The sequence below is a fragment of the Nicotiana sylvestris genome, chromosome 3 (genome assembly GCF_000393655.2).
Source record: "Nicotiana sylvestris chromosome 3, ASM39365v2, whole genome shotgun sequence".
Classification (NCBI taxonomy): domain Eukaryota; kingdom Viridiplantae; phylum Streptophyta; class Magnoliopsida; order Solanales; family Solanaceae; genus Nicotiana; species Nicotiana sylvestris.
This window is the reverse complement of record NC_091059.1, coordinates 153,346,514-153,363,350: the sequence shown is the minus strand read 5'-3', so window position 1 is coordinate 153,363,350 and position 16,837 is coordinate 153,346,514.

Below are 16,837 nucleotides of genomic sequence, written 5' to 3'. Positions count from 1 at the left end.
CCTACAACATGAGGTAGCATGCGATCCATCCAATCTTCAATATCAAAGATAGGAGAAGGTGCACGCCTTTCAACTGAAAAACAAGAAAGCCGCTAGTGAGCCGAAAATGAAAGGACGAAAGAAGATAACGAGCATACGGTGAGACACTTATGATTATAGTTCTACTGCTCGGGAAACGCAGTCGGGTCCGCTACCAGGTGCTCAGTCTTGATGAAGAAGTACTTATGCCAGAACCTCCGATTTGTTTTGTCGTCCATCTCGACCACCAACCCTCTGGTCCCACAATCTCGTAGGTGTATCAAAGTACCTCTATAAAAACTAGGAGAAAATAGATGCAGCAGGTGGCGAACGTCGACCTCACAGCCAGCCAACTCTGCATACTTCAGCATCAAGAAAACTTTATACAAATAGGGGGATAGTTGCGCCTGACAAATATTGTAAAATCAGCAAAACTCCTCCGCTAGCGGAAAGAGAGGAAGAGTATAACCAATCAAGAACGGATTGTCATAGAAGGCACAGTATCCGGGTCAGTGAACCTCCACAATGTCGCTTCCGGCCGGAACAATTTCGACGTGGAGAGGAATGCGATATTTGGATCGAAGATCGGCTATGTGAGGCGGTCCCGTCTCAGAAAGTCTCTGAGCAGGAGCAGGAGCGGGCTCCTTTGGAAAATCATTCCTGACCAAAGGATTTTTGGGGACTATCTCTTCCGCGGTAGGAAAGCTTTCATCCTCTTCAGTCATAAATTCCTCACCACCGGGAGGAAGGGCCACCGATAATGGAATGGCATCGGAAACCTCGTCGTGAACCTGAGGAGTGTGTCATATTTCAGCAATGAAACGTATACAACAAAGTCTGACGCAGGAGATAACAACTAGGTAAGAAATAAAGGACTGGAACTGAAGAAGCTGCGAGAAATCGAAAACAGAAATTGGAGAAAAAGATCAGAGAAAAACAATACTCATGCAAAGTGATGAATGGGAAAAACTTCCAAAAAATGAAACCCCCACCTATTTATAAGGTTGGGTGGTGCGAGAATCGGATCAAAGGACCGTCAATGGCACCAAAATTGAAGCGCCAGACGCACAGACGCTGCATCGTCACGCGTAATGATGACGCGCGTGGCCATGACATCACCTCACGTTAGCGACACCAACCGCAGCTTCGCTGGCTATGCCGTTTTCTCGATCTTGCCCGATTCGACTTATTCAACACGACCAAATTTCTTCTAAACGAATACGAACCAGGTTCGCGTATCGAGGGCGGGCAAGGCCACGACCTCAACAAGCGGAGGGACTAACTGTATTGGTCTAAATTTGGCGACTTGGTAACGATAGATAAATAGGATCGAGGACGGGGTCGACCACGGCGTAATAGCAAGAAGCCGTCTTCGAGAAAACTGTTGTCAAGGACTAGCAGCTGGGGTAAAGAAATAACGACATGATAGGTTCAGAAGTGGACATAAGGAATATTTCTTATTTAGTACTTTTTAGAGTTTCTTGGAAACAAAAGGGGATCTTCACTTTTCAATAAGAGTACATTGTAAAAGGTTGACCAGAAGGGATATACAAAAGTTGTCTTGTTCACTGATCAAGCACGCGTTGTTTAACCTTTGTTCACAAGATCGAAAGATTCCTTATCCATCTCCACTTCTCATCTTTCCACGTCGCTGACAGAAGAAAGAACCATCCAAATCATATAATAATTGGGTAATAGATTTTTTCTTATTACATTTATTGTCATTATCTACATTTATTGCATGTTCATGTTATAATATCTAATGATAATATCTGCTATTTAATGCTCTCAAATGTTGTTCATCTTACCAATATCCTATAATAGTTGATCTAGAATTTATTATATTTAACTAAGATTCATCGTCTATTTTATTATTAATTAATTTAGCAAAAAGCTTGGAACTTTTTGGTCAAACAATAGCAACAATAAAACTACGGAAGCAAAGTCCTGTCCAACCCTTTCCGAATTTTGTACTTTTATTAAGATCTAATAAGTATCAAGATCCCACGTCATTTATGTGAATTTTACTATTTTAATTATCTTTTCAGTTCTTTTTCTTATTACTTTTGCTAGTTCAACAATTCTTTATGAACATCTTTTTTTTTTTTTGTTTTAAAAGTAGAGTTGACTGCAGTTCGTTGGGGCAAAAAAAAAAAAAATGCTTGTTTTGATAAGTTGACAGGATCCGTGAACTTACGCTCGCCCGTTCTAGGGATAATACTTGACAGCAAATTAAGTCAATTGCATAGTTTTACCTACAGTCCACAAGGAAAAAATATTGGTTTATTCCTAATCATGTACTCATGTCCTATTGTTAGAGTTCCGCGATCTGTGATGCCTATGACGGAGGGCCGGTTGATGAGGGTAAGTCAAGCTTCCGAAAAAGGATGCACATATCACTTTAGACGAATTTGAATGAAATAGGAAAGTTTAGTTTTTTACATTGAATCCACTACACTTTTGGAATTATATGTTCAAAATTATATTTTTTTTGAAATTTTACTAATTTTCACGTATAAAGCTATACTTCGTATAAAAAATAAGACCGTTCGAAATAGAATTTGAACCGTCAATTTCAATTGTAGAGGTGCAACCAATAAGTGTTGTACCATATGAGTCCTTGAGCATGGGTGCACGGACATATTTAATTAAGTAAATTTAAAAAAATATAATACTGTTATACGTGGTTTAAAGAGAGGAGCATGAGTTCACCTGAACCCATATCCAAAGATCTAGATACACCATTATATCAGGCATGTAACAAATTCACATGATACACACACTTCTAAAGCTCGATATGACGTAATTTAAAAAACAAATCCATGTGAGCCTAGGCTTAAAGAGGAAAATACGTGTCATGAGCTTGACACCAGTGGCGGATGTAGAGTATAGTTATTGGGTTCTCAGGAACCCAGTAATTTTTGCATAGACCTTGTATTTTTATTAAAAAATTCATTAAATATCAATAAATATATAAGCGTGAACTTAGTTATTATTGTATATTAATTTGATATTACAATAGGAACCCATAAACTTCCAATCCTGGATCCGCCTCTGCTTGACACAATCACCACTTTACAACTCCAATAGTAGATAGTGTAAAAAAAAGTTGTTTGCATTATCAGTAAATATAAACGTAAATTGTTATATATTGTAGTATGAGTTTTTTTTTTTTGGGCAATAAAGACATATATTAAAAGCACATACTAAAAGTCATTATATAATTCATTACATACGGGAATTATTCTAGGACACATAGTTCCTAGTTTGTCCCTTTCCAAAATAGAAATAACAAAAGTAGGAGGAATTTGATTAAGTCATTAAGCTTTCAAGGACTGGTAAGCTGCTTCAATTCTTCGCTATAATAGTATGAGTTTAGTACTAATATATATTAGACTAGTATAGATAAATTTTAAACTTTTTGTAGTTTAACTGATTGAGCAAATACTTACCATCTTCTTTCAAATTACCAACTCATTAAACAATCTCATACCTAAAAGAATATATATAACACTCACACATTCATCATCAATCACTACTATTTTTATGTCATCAATCTTCATCTCGAGGCAGATGCATTTTGTTCCAGTTGGAATACGTAAACACGTCTTCATTTTTCTTTTAGTATAATATTTGAAGTGGCTATTCTTTTTTTACCTTTTTAAAACTAAAAACTCTTAATAGACTTATTAGTTAGCTTTTAAATACAAAAAAAAAAAAAAAGAGAAACAATTTAGAACGGATTGAGTAGGCATTTATAACATTTACAATAAGTACGAGCTAAGACTCCTTTGACCTCAACAACTTACCACAGTCGAGCATCATTGGCATCACTGGATAAGTTACCCGCATAAGAAAGTAAAATTGCATTTAATTCATACTGTGATTTTAGTTTCTAATTATACAAACTCATCCCATGATTATTGAGCTGACCAAAGTTTAAGAGAATTTTAGACAATTGTAAGCTAGCCATCTGCTGCAAAGAAGAAAAAAGAAGGGTAAGTTACACTTTTGACCCGTCGGTCAAAAATAATTACATTCGCTAGCCAATATATAATTATATGTGCTGATTATGTATAGATTATGCATATTATGTGTATTATACATTAATATATAAAAAATCTATATATTACGAGCCATTATTATTTTTGAGCGGCATTACAGTGTAATTTTTTTTTTTAAAAAAAATAGGTAGCCTTCAACTTCAAATTATAGTCTTTTGATAACCCGCAAATGAGAGACCCGACCCAAACAATAAAACATCCAATTCGATCTGCTTCTTTTGTTAAAATAGCACGGCTAGCCAGTTTTCGGACTGGTCATTCAAAAATAGCCAGTGTTTGCAAAGTCATTAAAAAATAGTCACTATTTTGCTGCAACAGGGACTGGTCCAACATAATATACTGGAGATCGATGCTCCTGTATATGAACTTCCAGCATATTATGCTGGAACTCCAACACGCGGAAAGTTCCAGCATAATATATTGGAGATTGGAGCACCTGTATATGAACTTCCAGCATATTATACTGGACCGGTATATTATACTAGGTACGGTTAAGAATCAAGCTTTGTAGCAGCTTATAAGAAGAGGCCCAGAATGTTCTACGATGTTTTGACTTGCAGTGTAGCATTTGGAAAATATGAAATAGTTCGTGGGATTTGAGACAACATGGTCTCGTGATTCAAGGTCACTCGGGGTGAGTGCGGATAGAGCGTGTTATATGTTGAATGAAGTTATTATTATTTCTAAGGCAATCAAGGATAAACTGGAAGAAGATAGATTGGTTAGCCATAGTTGAATTGGCATATTGGTGGTAGTGATTAGTTCCTTCAGTGTGACCGAGTTATGCAAGTGATTTGTGACGGTACGTGTGAGGCCGGTCGGCCGCCGTAATTGATGTTATTCGGAAGTATTCTACTGTTATGGCCTGTTATGTGTAGGCGGATACCGGAAGGGCTATGGTGGCTTAGACCATTACTTAGAGATTTGCATATTCCACGGTTATGAGAATTCACCTGTGTTTTGCTATGGTTCTCTTGAAGTGAGTTAAGTGAAAAGTTTTTTTTTATGATGAAGTGTTAATCTATTAGTGGTTCCGAAGTTATGATGAAAAACGTGTTCTATCGTATATTGGCATGTTGGGTGCAGTGAGTGGTATGGAATTTGAAGTGAGGATCAAGTTTGCAGTTCGGTATTGACAAGGATGTCACGAGCTCGGATGAGTAGGAAAGGAGTTTCGATGTTTAAGGTAAGTTGGTATTGTCTTCAGCGTCACCTGAGATCGGTGTTTGTGAAAAAGGCTTTGCATCCTGGTTAAGTATTCTTGATCGCTTTTTAGCGTTAGTGCAGCCAGTGGTTTGGATGTACAGACTTGTTATCTGTTACGGAAGGTTGTGGGAGCATGCCCCACTAGAAGGTTGTATAAGTGTGGCATGTAGTCACTTGATTGATTGAAGAGTTAAACCAAGTATGAAGATTGTGATGATGACGTTAAATTGAGAACTGATGCATGGAGGGCACTCGGTCTATTAGGTTGTGGACTGTGGAGGATTACTCCGGTTATGATGGTTGTTACTGTGTGTTATGAGAAAAGTGGAGTTATTGTGGACTTTTGAAAGGTTATTAGCTTAGTTCAGTGCGATCAGAATCAGCTTGAGGTCTGTGGATGGATTTATATGTGAATATGGGCTCTATATCAGGCCAGATGTATTCATTTCAGCAATGTGCTCCTAATGGAAGAGTAGTCGGGGTGTTATTTCGTCATCAGCTATTTCATGTAATGATGTATTGCGCCGTGTGAGTCGTGAGATGGCTTGGTGAATTTTTTTATGTGTTGAGGTTCTGCGTAGAGATGATGCTATATGAGCAGAATGGCTCTTGAGATTCATATCGTATATCGCACCTCAGTTGTGCTTGAGTTTGTAGCTTATAGCGCTATATGTCTCCCTAGGGATGGTATTATGCACTTGACGTGATGGTGACTGACATTCAGTATTTTGATGTAATGAGCAATCTAGCTTGGTGTGTATCTCCTTATGTAAATTTTATGTGTGGATCGGGTGGCACGCTGCCATGGGTATGTTGTTTGGATCGGGTTGCGCGCCGCAACAGTGTGATGTTGAGTACAGTTCCCCATATCTGGTTTTATGTGTTTTGTTTCCTATTTTTCTGAGGAAATCTCATATTAGTTGTGTGCCCGTGTCGCATGTATGATTCGCGAGCGGGGTGTCTGTTCAATTATGTTGACCGCGTCGCATGTATGATTCGCGAGCGGGGTAATTGGATTTCCTTCCCAGAGTTCGTTTTCCTTTTGTATTTCATTCGAATTGGTAGCCTATTGGCACATTGTGGCATCATATGAGACTTTTGATCGTGTCTGGGTGGCTTATCGCCTGAGCAGTTCGTACTGGGTGAGACGAGGTCATTGGATTTAGGATCAATGCAATCTGATTATATAAAGTATATTAGGGAGCTAAGACGAATGAAGTGATGGTTCTTGTCAGGAGTATAGACCCAATGATTTGTTAGTTCGGCAGTTGGTTAAGAATTTCTACACATCTCTTCCATAGTGGCGGTATTGTAAGAGTTAGAGCAAGACCTATATATGCCATGAGGTGCAATGGGAGCATCAGATTCGTGAAATTTCGACTAATTTGATCAGAGAGTGTTATTGTGGTCCTGTGAGTAAAGTGGTGCAAGGTGTGAATTTAGCAAAAAATTTGCAGTCATGTTTGGGTACAACGTGCAGTGATTGATATGGTGATCGTATGTTGGAAACGGTCCTGGTAGAGAATTCCAGATGCTGGAATTGAGCTCTAAGCTTATTTGCTTGAAGGAAAGAGAATATCTTCTGATTGATCGAGCTAATGTGCTCGACTGAGTTATGGTAGCACGGGTAGGTGCACGAGGTGCTAAACAGTGATTTCAGACAACTTCGATGTAGTTCACAGCACGTTCAAGGACGAACTTATGTTTAAGTTAGAGAGAATGTAAATGCTTCACGCGAAAGGGGAGCTTCCACATCCACAGCTGAGGAAGCGCCACCAGCGGTGAAAAAATTACTGGAGGAGTGGATGACAAATACCCTAAACAACATACTCGGCAAACCCGTTCAAAGGGTAAGTAGAAACATCGCGCAAGCAGATACCATAGCGACCATCGGTGGACAACCCGCTCTCCCAATAGGTAACATTCATACCGTTGTTGATGCAGGTAATGACGCACTTACAACCATTCTAAAGAAAATGGAAGAAATGGAAAAACGAGAATAAAGCACTTCGTGACCAGATGAGGGAACATCAAGAAAGGGTTGACACGATACCGAACGCCCCAAAACTACTATCAAAATGGGATGTCGGCTGATTCGTCGAACAACCGTATAGCGAGGAAGCGGCCACGTATGCCATGCCCAAAACCTTCAAAATACCATTGTATTTGAATATATACGACGGCACCACAGACCCCGAATATCACATCATCCATTACGTCACAATGGTAAAAGGCAACGACCTTTCAAAGGAACAAGTACCATCAGTGTTACTGAAGAAGTTCGGCGAGACCCTAACGGGGGGAACCTTAACCTAGTACTCACAATTACCAGCACGTTCAATATCAATGTTCGAAGAAATGGCCGACAAGTTCGTCATGGCCCAGGTCGGGGCTAAGAAGGCGGAGGCCAGGGTGAATGATATATTTGCCGTTAGACAATCGCCTGGCGAGGGACTCAGAGACTTTCTTGCTCGGTTTTACAGGGTAAGAATGAGCTTACCAAATGTAGCAGAAGGGATGGTAGTGGTAGCTTTCCAAAATGGGTTGAACAGGAATGGGTCGAGAGTGACCAGAAAGTTATTAAGCAAGCTCATGAAATACCCTCCCACCACTTGGGAAAAAATTCACAACGCCTATTGCGCCGAGGTGAGAGTAGATGAGGATGACCTTAACGGTCCAACCTAGCGGTTAAAGTCAGTTCAAACAGAGTTGAGGAAAGATCGTCGTAATGATGGTCGAAGAGATTAGTGAGGACCACGCCTCAACCGAGACAAGCATCAACCCTATATCAGAACAGCCATCCCACCATCTCCTCGATATGTATAAGGGTTGTCCAGGCCACATACAGGGACTCAGCGAAACGAAATAGGTATGCCTCCACTCTTATCTGCTCACAATATTTGTGTTTGCCCTTCAGAAATAGTGTACGCACTAGAGAAGCTTGGCATAAAGGTGAAGTGGCCACAAAAAATGAAGTCCGACCCAAGTCCCCGAAAGTCGAACGTCCTCTGTGAATTTCACCAGGAGCAGGGTCACAAAATCGAGGACTGCATAGCCCTACGGCAAGAAGTAGTGAGCATGCTGAACCAAGGGCACCTGAGGGAGTTGATGAGCAACCGGTGATGAGCCAACTTCGGTCGCGGATGATAACAATACCAAGGCCCTCCAAAGCTACCCTCCCCCACCTGCACCATCCAAATGATCGTCAGCGGAGGAGATGAAGCAGCAATTAACCACGTAAAGTTTACCACTACACATAAACTGAAACGATCGATCACCCACGAACGGTATGATGACCTCGAAGACAGTATCATCTTCGATAAGTCAAATACCCACGGTTTGACTTTTCTTCACTTAGATGCTCTTGTCATTACTTTACGTATTTCGAATACTGATGTAAAAAGAATAATGGTAGACGATGAAAGCGGAACATGTATTATCCACCCTCGAGTTCTCACGCAAATGAGACTCGAGGACAAGATAGCACCACGTTGCATAACACTAACAGGTTTTAACAATGCAGTTGAGTGAACCTCAAGAGAGATAACGCTACCCGTTTTGGCCGGGGGTGTCACCCTAGAAATGACGTTCCATATCATGAACCAGGACACAGCTTATAACGCCATCATGGGGCGATCATGGATACACACCATGAGGGTCATCCCGTCCAGCCTGTATCAAGTAATCAAGTTCCCTACTCCTTGGGGGATATTCAGCATCCGAGGCGAACAACGCACAACCCAAGAATTCTATCGCATCGCTCAAGATTGTGCATACACTAAACAGTTAAAAGGAACAGACTCAGAAGCATAGCAATTACCAAAGTCGGGGGCCGAACTCGACGTACCAAAAATGTCATTAGGGACTCCGACATCGTGGAAGTCGTAGGGTCAATGGTAGAAGACCTCGATCCCGTCCAACTAGATAACAACGACAACAACAAAAAGGCTTACATCGGGCATAAACTCTCATAACAAGGTAATTTTCATAAATTTTAAATATACAATGCCGGTTTGTTTGCTTTCTACCATACAGATATGCCAGGTATCCCAAAAGACGTTGCCACACACAAGTTGAATGTCGATTCACTATACCCTCCAGTATGACAAGTAAAAAAAAATTCAACGTCGCAATCAACGAGGCCGTCAGTGATGAGGTGGATAAGCTACTCGCAAACGGTTCCATCGTAGAATCAAAATACCCCCAATGGGTCGCCAGTGAAGTTATGGTGAAAAAGAAAAATGGGAAGTGGTGGATGTGCGTGGATTTCACAGACCTAAACAAGTCATGTCCGAAAGACTCCTTTCTATTGCCTCATATCGATCAGCTCATCGACGCAACAACAGGACACAAGTTGTTGAACTTCTTGGAAGCCTACTTAGGTTACAACCAAATCCTCATGGAGGAGGAGGACCAGGAAAAGACCACTTTCATCACCAATCAAGGAACGTACTGTTACAGATCATGCCATTCGAGTTAAAGAACGCAGGGGCAACTTATCAAAGGTTGGTCACCAAGATGTTCAAGGATCAACTCGGCAAAATAATGGATGTTTACATCGACGGCATGTTGGTCAAATCAAAAAAGAAGGAAGATCAAATCGACCACCTGAAAGAGGCATTCGGTATACTAAGGCAGTACGGCATGAAACTGAACCCCAAAAAATGTGCCTTTGGCGTAACTTCAGGCAAGTACCTTGGCTTCCTAGTATCACAAAGAGTCATCGAGGTCAACCCCGACCAAATCGAAGCCATTGAGGGAATACTCGAAGTAGTACCCAGCAAGAAACAAATGCAAAAGCTAACGGGCTGTATAGTCGCCCTGTCGAGGTTCATCTCACGATCCTCTGACAAGTGCTACAAATTTTTCAACATGCTCAAAAAGGACAACGAGCTCCAATGGAATTCAGAATGCATCGAAGCCTTAAGAAGACTAAAGGCATACTTGTCCTCGCCACCGCTACTCGCCAAAGTAGAACCTGGCGAACGCCTCTTGGAATATTTGGTCGTATCAGAGATCACGGTAAGCGCGGTGTTGGTCCGTGAAAATAAAGGTACACAATCTCCAATCTATTACTTTAGAGAAACCCTGGTCGATGCCGAAACGAGGTACCCCCTCCTCGAAAAATTGGCCTTAGCATTGGTTATAGCTTCACGAAAGCTTAGACCCTATTTTCAATGCCACCCCATATCGGTGGTGATGACCTTCCCCCTACGAAACATCCTACATAAACCCGAGTTGTCGGGGAGATTGGCTAAGTGGGCCATAGAATTGAGCAAGCACGATATAACATATCATCCACGAACAATGATAAAATCGCAGGCACTTGCTGACTTCGTCGCCGATTTCACTACCAAAATAATGCCCGAGGTCTAGCACTTCTCGTACCTCCCCCGGACTACCCGCCCTATGGTTCCTATACACCGATGGCGTATCCAACACATCAGGGTCTGGACTAGGACTCATACTCTAGGTCCCAACAGACGAAGTTATACGCCAATCCATATGGTGCCCCGATATGACTAACAATGAGGCCGAGTATGAGGCCGTAATTGCAGGAATTAAGCTAGCTCTCAAATATGGAGCACGACAAGTTGTCCTTAGATGCGACTCACAACTCATTGTCAATCAAGTCACAGGGACTTTCCAAATCAAAGAGCATAGGCTAAAAAGTACTAGGCAGAGATTCATAAACTACTGCCTAAATTAAATGAATGTCAACTCGACCAGATACCTAGAGCACAAAACATCGAAGCAGATGGCCTCGCCAAGTTAATAGCAGCCACCAAAAACATTACAAAAGAAAATGTAGTCACCCTCCTCCACTCGTCAATAGAGCAACTTGAGGTACACTCTGTAAATTTAACTTAGGACAGGCACAATCGTATTATAACATATTTGCAAGAGGGAATACTCCCATCGGACAAAAAGGAAGCCAAAAAACTTCGAATGCAGGCGGCTAGGTACAACATCATAACCCACATCCTATATAAAAGAACATTTGGAGGCCCCTTGTCAAAGTGCCTAGGGCCGAACCAAACAAGACGGGTCCTCGAGGAGGTACACAAAGTCCACTGTGGTGACCATACCGGTAACCGAGCCCTCGTCAGGTGCCTCATTCGAGCGGGGTATTATTGGCCCACAATGAAGAAAGAAGCCGATGACTACGTCAAAAAGTGTGAGTAGTGCCAGAAATACGCTCATATGATACACCAAGCAGGCGAGCACCTCCACTCGGTTACATATACATAGTCGTTCATCAAATGGGAAATGGACATTGTTGGGCCCCTTCCAACAAGATGAGGTAACACACGTTTTCTTTTAGTTTTAACTGACTATTTTCCAAGTGGGTAGAAGCAGGTGCGTTCACCCAAATACGCGAACAGGAAGTTATCACATTCATATGGAGAAACATCATATGCCACTTCGGTATCCCCAAAAAAATCAGTTATGACAACGGACCCCAATTCACCAGAAGAAAGACTGCCGAATTTTTCAAAAAATGGCACATCAAGTGAATACTCTCCATGCCATATCACCCTGCCGGAAACGAGTAGGCCAAATCCTCCAACAAAACAATATTGAATATCTTGAAGAAAAAGCTTGAGGACGCTAAGGGACTATAGCTAGAATTACAACCAGAAGTACTGTGGGCATACCTCACCACGCCGAAAATAGGCACAGGAGAAACACTATATTCACTAGTCTATGGGACTGACGCCATGATACCGTTCGAGATCCGGGAACCCAGTTTGAGATACTCCAATGAAAGGGGACCAAGCAATAACGAGAACAGGAAACAAGACCTCGACAAAGCAGAAGAGCGAAGTGACATGGCTTACATAAGAATGGTAACCCAAAAATAGCAAGCAGAACGGTACTATAACAAAAAAGCCAAAGTACGACCACTCAAAGTCGGAGACTATGTACTCAAGGCCAAAACACAGGCGAGCAAAGAGTCAAAAGAAGTCAAACTAGGAACCAATTGGGAAAGCTACCACAAAACAATTGGAACGTCGCCCACCTCAAATACTTCAACTTTAGACGCCTTCCAAGCCGTACTCCTTTTTCCTCACCCGGGTTTTGTCCCAATTGGGTTTTCTCGGGGAGGTTTTTAATGAGGCAAGGAAGGGGACGTATCAAAGTTCGAGTATAGTTCATCACCTCGCCTACCGACTACTTCTCCAGGCCGAACGATGAAGGGATTAGGTACACGGGAACTTCTCCAAAATATGTATGAAACAAACAGAAACATGTAATATTCTCCAATGAATGAAATAAAGCAACATATTTACTCTCCACCAAGTCTTTTTACACCTTACATTCGACCTAGCTTGATTTTTTCAACATTCGACTTGCTCGAATTATTTTACATTCGACCTCACTCGAATTTTTCGACATTCGACTTGCTTGAATTATTTTACATTTGACCTCGCTCGAATTACCCGACATTCGACCTCACTCGAACTACTTAATGTTCGACCTCGCTCAAATTATTCAATGTTCGACTGCATCAAACATCGATCACATCAAAAAATCAGGAACTTCCCCACATAGCAAAAAGAAAAGAAATCAAGAACTACATAACAAAAAGGGAACTGTTTCATTCCAACTGACGAATTACAATACTTTTTACAAAGGGCTCAAAGACGCCCTCACAAAAATAGCAAAGCAAAACAAAAACTAAGTACAACAGCTTCACGCCACATTATCCTGATCGGTGTACTCATCATCATACCAAGGATCATAGGCGAGCCTATCCGCATCGTCGTCACCCTCATCCCCACTAGGCGTACTAGGTGCATAACCACAAGCTTCACGGGCCGCACATGCCTTGACACGGACGCCCTCAAGTTCTACTTCAGAAACTTTCTCGACGGCCTTCAAAGACTTATACACGTCAAGTTGAGCCTCGGCGTGAACCCACATCTCATACAACTTTTGCGGCACACCGGGATCAGCAGAAGTATGAGACGTGGATGGCTGTGACGACTGTCGCACCTCCTCGACCTTCAAGACAACGACCTGTTCGTTCAACCCACATAGCTCCGCCTCCAAACCTTGGATCTGTTCCTCTAACCTTGCCACCTTAAGCGCCGATGTCTCCACCTTATTATCCCGTTCAGACTTAAAAACGCGAAGGGCATCTTCTAAGGCCGCCGTTTCAGCCATCGGCCATTCTGCCTTTCTTTGCACAGCTCAATTCCATGACATTGGCGCTCAACTCGCCCCTTAGATCGACATCCCTCGCCTCCATATGCATGAGTTCGGCCGTTAAGGACGCCACGTGCGTTTGAAGTTCATCATTCTCAGCCATCACCCCCTTGCTCACCTTGAGCTCATCCTCCTTGACCTTTAGAGTTGCCTCAAGTTCACTGCACCTACCGATGGCTCTCATTAACTCATCATCCCTCTCCCTTAACTATTCATCTTTTCTTTTGTTTAAGCCCGTCACGAAGCGATTGAAATTCGCCATCCTAGGTAAAGACATCGGCCAACATTCGGTTCTTAGTAAGGTACTCCTTGTACTTGGAGGTCACCTTCTTAAAGATGGTCATCCTCCGCTACTCCTACCGGTCACGCTCGATCCCCATAATAAGAGTCTGAAATGAAAAATAAAAGAGTCAGTATGAGAAAATTGCACATGTGAATCAAATCCTAACATTAAAAAACACTTACTCGTAGAGCTATGCCAGATATACTCAACGACAACTCTGCATCACTCATCACCTGTAGTGCCGTGTTTTCAGAAGCCACGCATAGGGGAGCAAAGGACGGTACCGCCCGTTCTGAGTTGGCCAAAAGGTCATAACCCACGGGAATGATTATGTGCCGGTTAGGACCCTCTGTCCTTATCTCCACACGAGTATTCATATCCAGGAAGGCCCGTACCTCCTCAGGGTCGACATCCGAACCAAAACCATCGTCCCCCATAGGGACCGCTCTATTTCCCCTAGCCACCGATGACGCGCCACCTTCTGTGGCCCGTATAAGCTATCCGCCATCATGAACCCCCTCAACCCCAGAGGGCCTCCTCTCCATAACGGCACCCGCCGTGAAAACGGTCTCTACGTCTGGTGCAAATGCAGACGCCGCTTCCAAAGCAATGACTTTATCTGGATCGATATCAGCGGCAATGGCCTTCCCGGTTCCACCCTTCGCCTTTTTCTCAATGGTGACTCTTCGACGTCAGATGGCTCATCTACAAGATGACAGATGGGTCGGGAAGAGATCTTATCCCTCACGGCAATAGTTTGAGGGGCGGGGGTCCCTCATCGGCGGAGCTTGAGTACGACCCCCTCGAGCAGACTCAGCTAAGCAAATTGCATCCCCGCCGACGCGATAGCTTGGCAAAATGCTGGCATTGGAGCCTTCTTCTTGGAAATTCGCCGACCTAGCACCAAAGGGAGGTCACATCAAAGAGCAATGGTAAAACACCAATAAGCTGAAGTAAAGTGACACTTATTGGGCGAGATCTTGGGTCCAAAACGCTTGTGAAAGGATGCCCAATCACGAATTCCTACGATATGAGGTAGCACGCGATCCATCGAATCTTCAATATCAAAGATAGGAGAAGGTGCACACCTTTCAACTGAAAAACAAGAAAGCCGCTAGTGAGTAGAAAATGGAAGGACGAAAGAAGATAACGAGCATACGGTGAGACACTTATGATTATAGTTCTACTGCTCGGGAAACCCAGTCGGGTCCGCTACCAGGTGCTCGGTCTTGATAAAGAAGTACTTATGCCAGAACTTCCGATTTGTTTTGTCGTCCATCCCGACCACCAACCCTCTGGTCCCACAATGTCGTAAGTGTATCAAAGTACCTCTATAAAAACTAGGAGAAAATAGATGCAGTAGGTGGCGAATGTCGACCTCATAGCCAGCCAACTCTACATACTTCAGCATCAAGAAACTTTATACAAATAGGGGGGATAGTTGCGCTGGGCAAATATTGTAAAATCAGCAAAACTCCTCCGCTAGCGGAAGGAGAGGAAGAGTATAACCAATCAAGAACGGATTGCCATAGAAGGCAAAGTATCCGGGTCGGTGAACCTCCACAATGTCGCTTCCGGCCGGAACAATTTCGACGTGGAGAGGAATGCGATATTTGGATCGAAGGTCGGCTACGTGAGGCAGTCCCGTCTCAGAAAGTCTCTGAGCAGGAGCAGGAGCGGGCTCCTTTGGGAAATCATTCCTGACCAAAGGATTTTTGGGGACTATCTCTTCCGCGGTAGGAAAGCTTTCATCCTCTTCAGTCATAAATTCCTCACCACCGGGAGGAAGGGACACCGATAATGGAATGGCATCGGAAACCTTGTCGTGAACCTGAGGAGTGTGTCATATTTCAGCAATGAAACGTATGCAACAAAGTCTGACGCAGGAGATAACAACTAGGTAAGAAAGAAAGGACTGGAACTGAAGAAGCTGCGAGAAATCGAAAACAGAAATTGGAGAAAAAGATCAGAGAAAAACAATACTCATGCAAAGTGATGAATGGGGAAACTTCCGAAAAATGAAACCCCCCACCTATTTATAAGGTTAGGTGGTGCGAGAATCGGATCAAAGGACCGTCAATGACACCAAAATTGAAGCGACAGACGCACAGATGCTGCATCGTCACGCGTAATGATAACGCGCGTGGCCATGACATCACCTCACGTTAGCCACACCAACCGTAGCTTCGCTAGCTATGCCGTTTTCTCGATCTCGCCCGATTCGACTTATTCAACACGACCAAATTTCTTCTAAACGAACACGAACCAGGTTCGCGTATCGAGGGTGTGCAAGGCCATGACCTCAACAAGCGGAGGGACTAACTGTATTGGTCTAAATTTGGCGACTTGGTAACGATAGATAAACAGGATCGAGGACGGGGTCGACCACGACGTAATAGCAAGAAGCCGTCTTCGAGAAGACTGTTGTCAAGGACTAGCAGATGGGGTAAATAAATAACGACAGGATAGGTTCAGAAGTGGACATAAGGAATATTTCTTATTTAGTACTTTTTAGGTTTTCTTGGAAATATCCCTTATAAATAGGAAGAGATAGAGAACAAAAGGGGATCTTCACTTTTCAATAAGAGTACATTGTAAAAGGTTGACTATAAGGGATATACAAAAGTTGTCTTATTCACTGATTATCTTATTCAAGCACGCGTTGTTTAACCTTTGTTCACAAGATCGAAAGATTCCTTATCCATCTCCACTTCTCATCTTTCCACGTCGCTGACAGAAGAAAGAACCATCCAAATCATATAATAATTGGGTAATAGATTTTTTCTTATTACATTTATTGTCATTATCTACATTTATTGCCATTATCTACATTTATTGCATGTTCATGTTATAATATTTAATGATAATATCTGCTATTTAATGCTCTCAAATGTTGTTCATCTTACCAATATCCTATAATAGTTAATTTAGAATTTATTATATTTAACTAAAATTCCTCGTCTATTTTATTATTAATTAATTTAGCAAAAAGCTTGTCAGGTCAAACAATAGCAACAATAAAACTACGGAAGCAAAGTCCTGTCCAACCCTT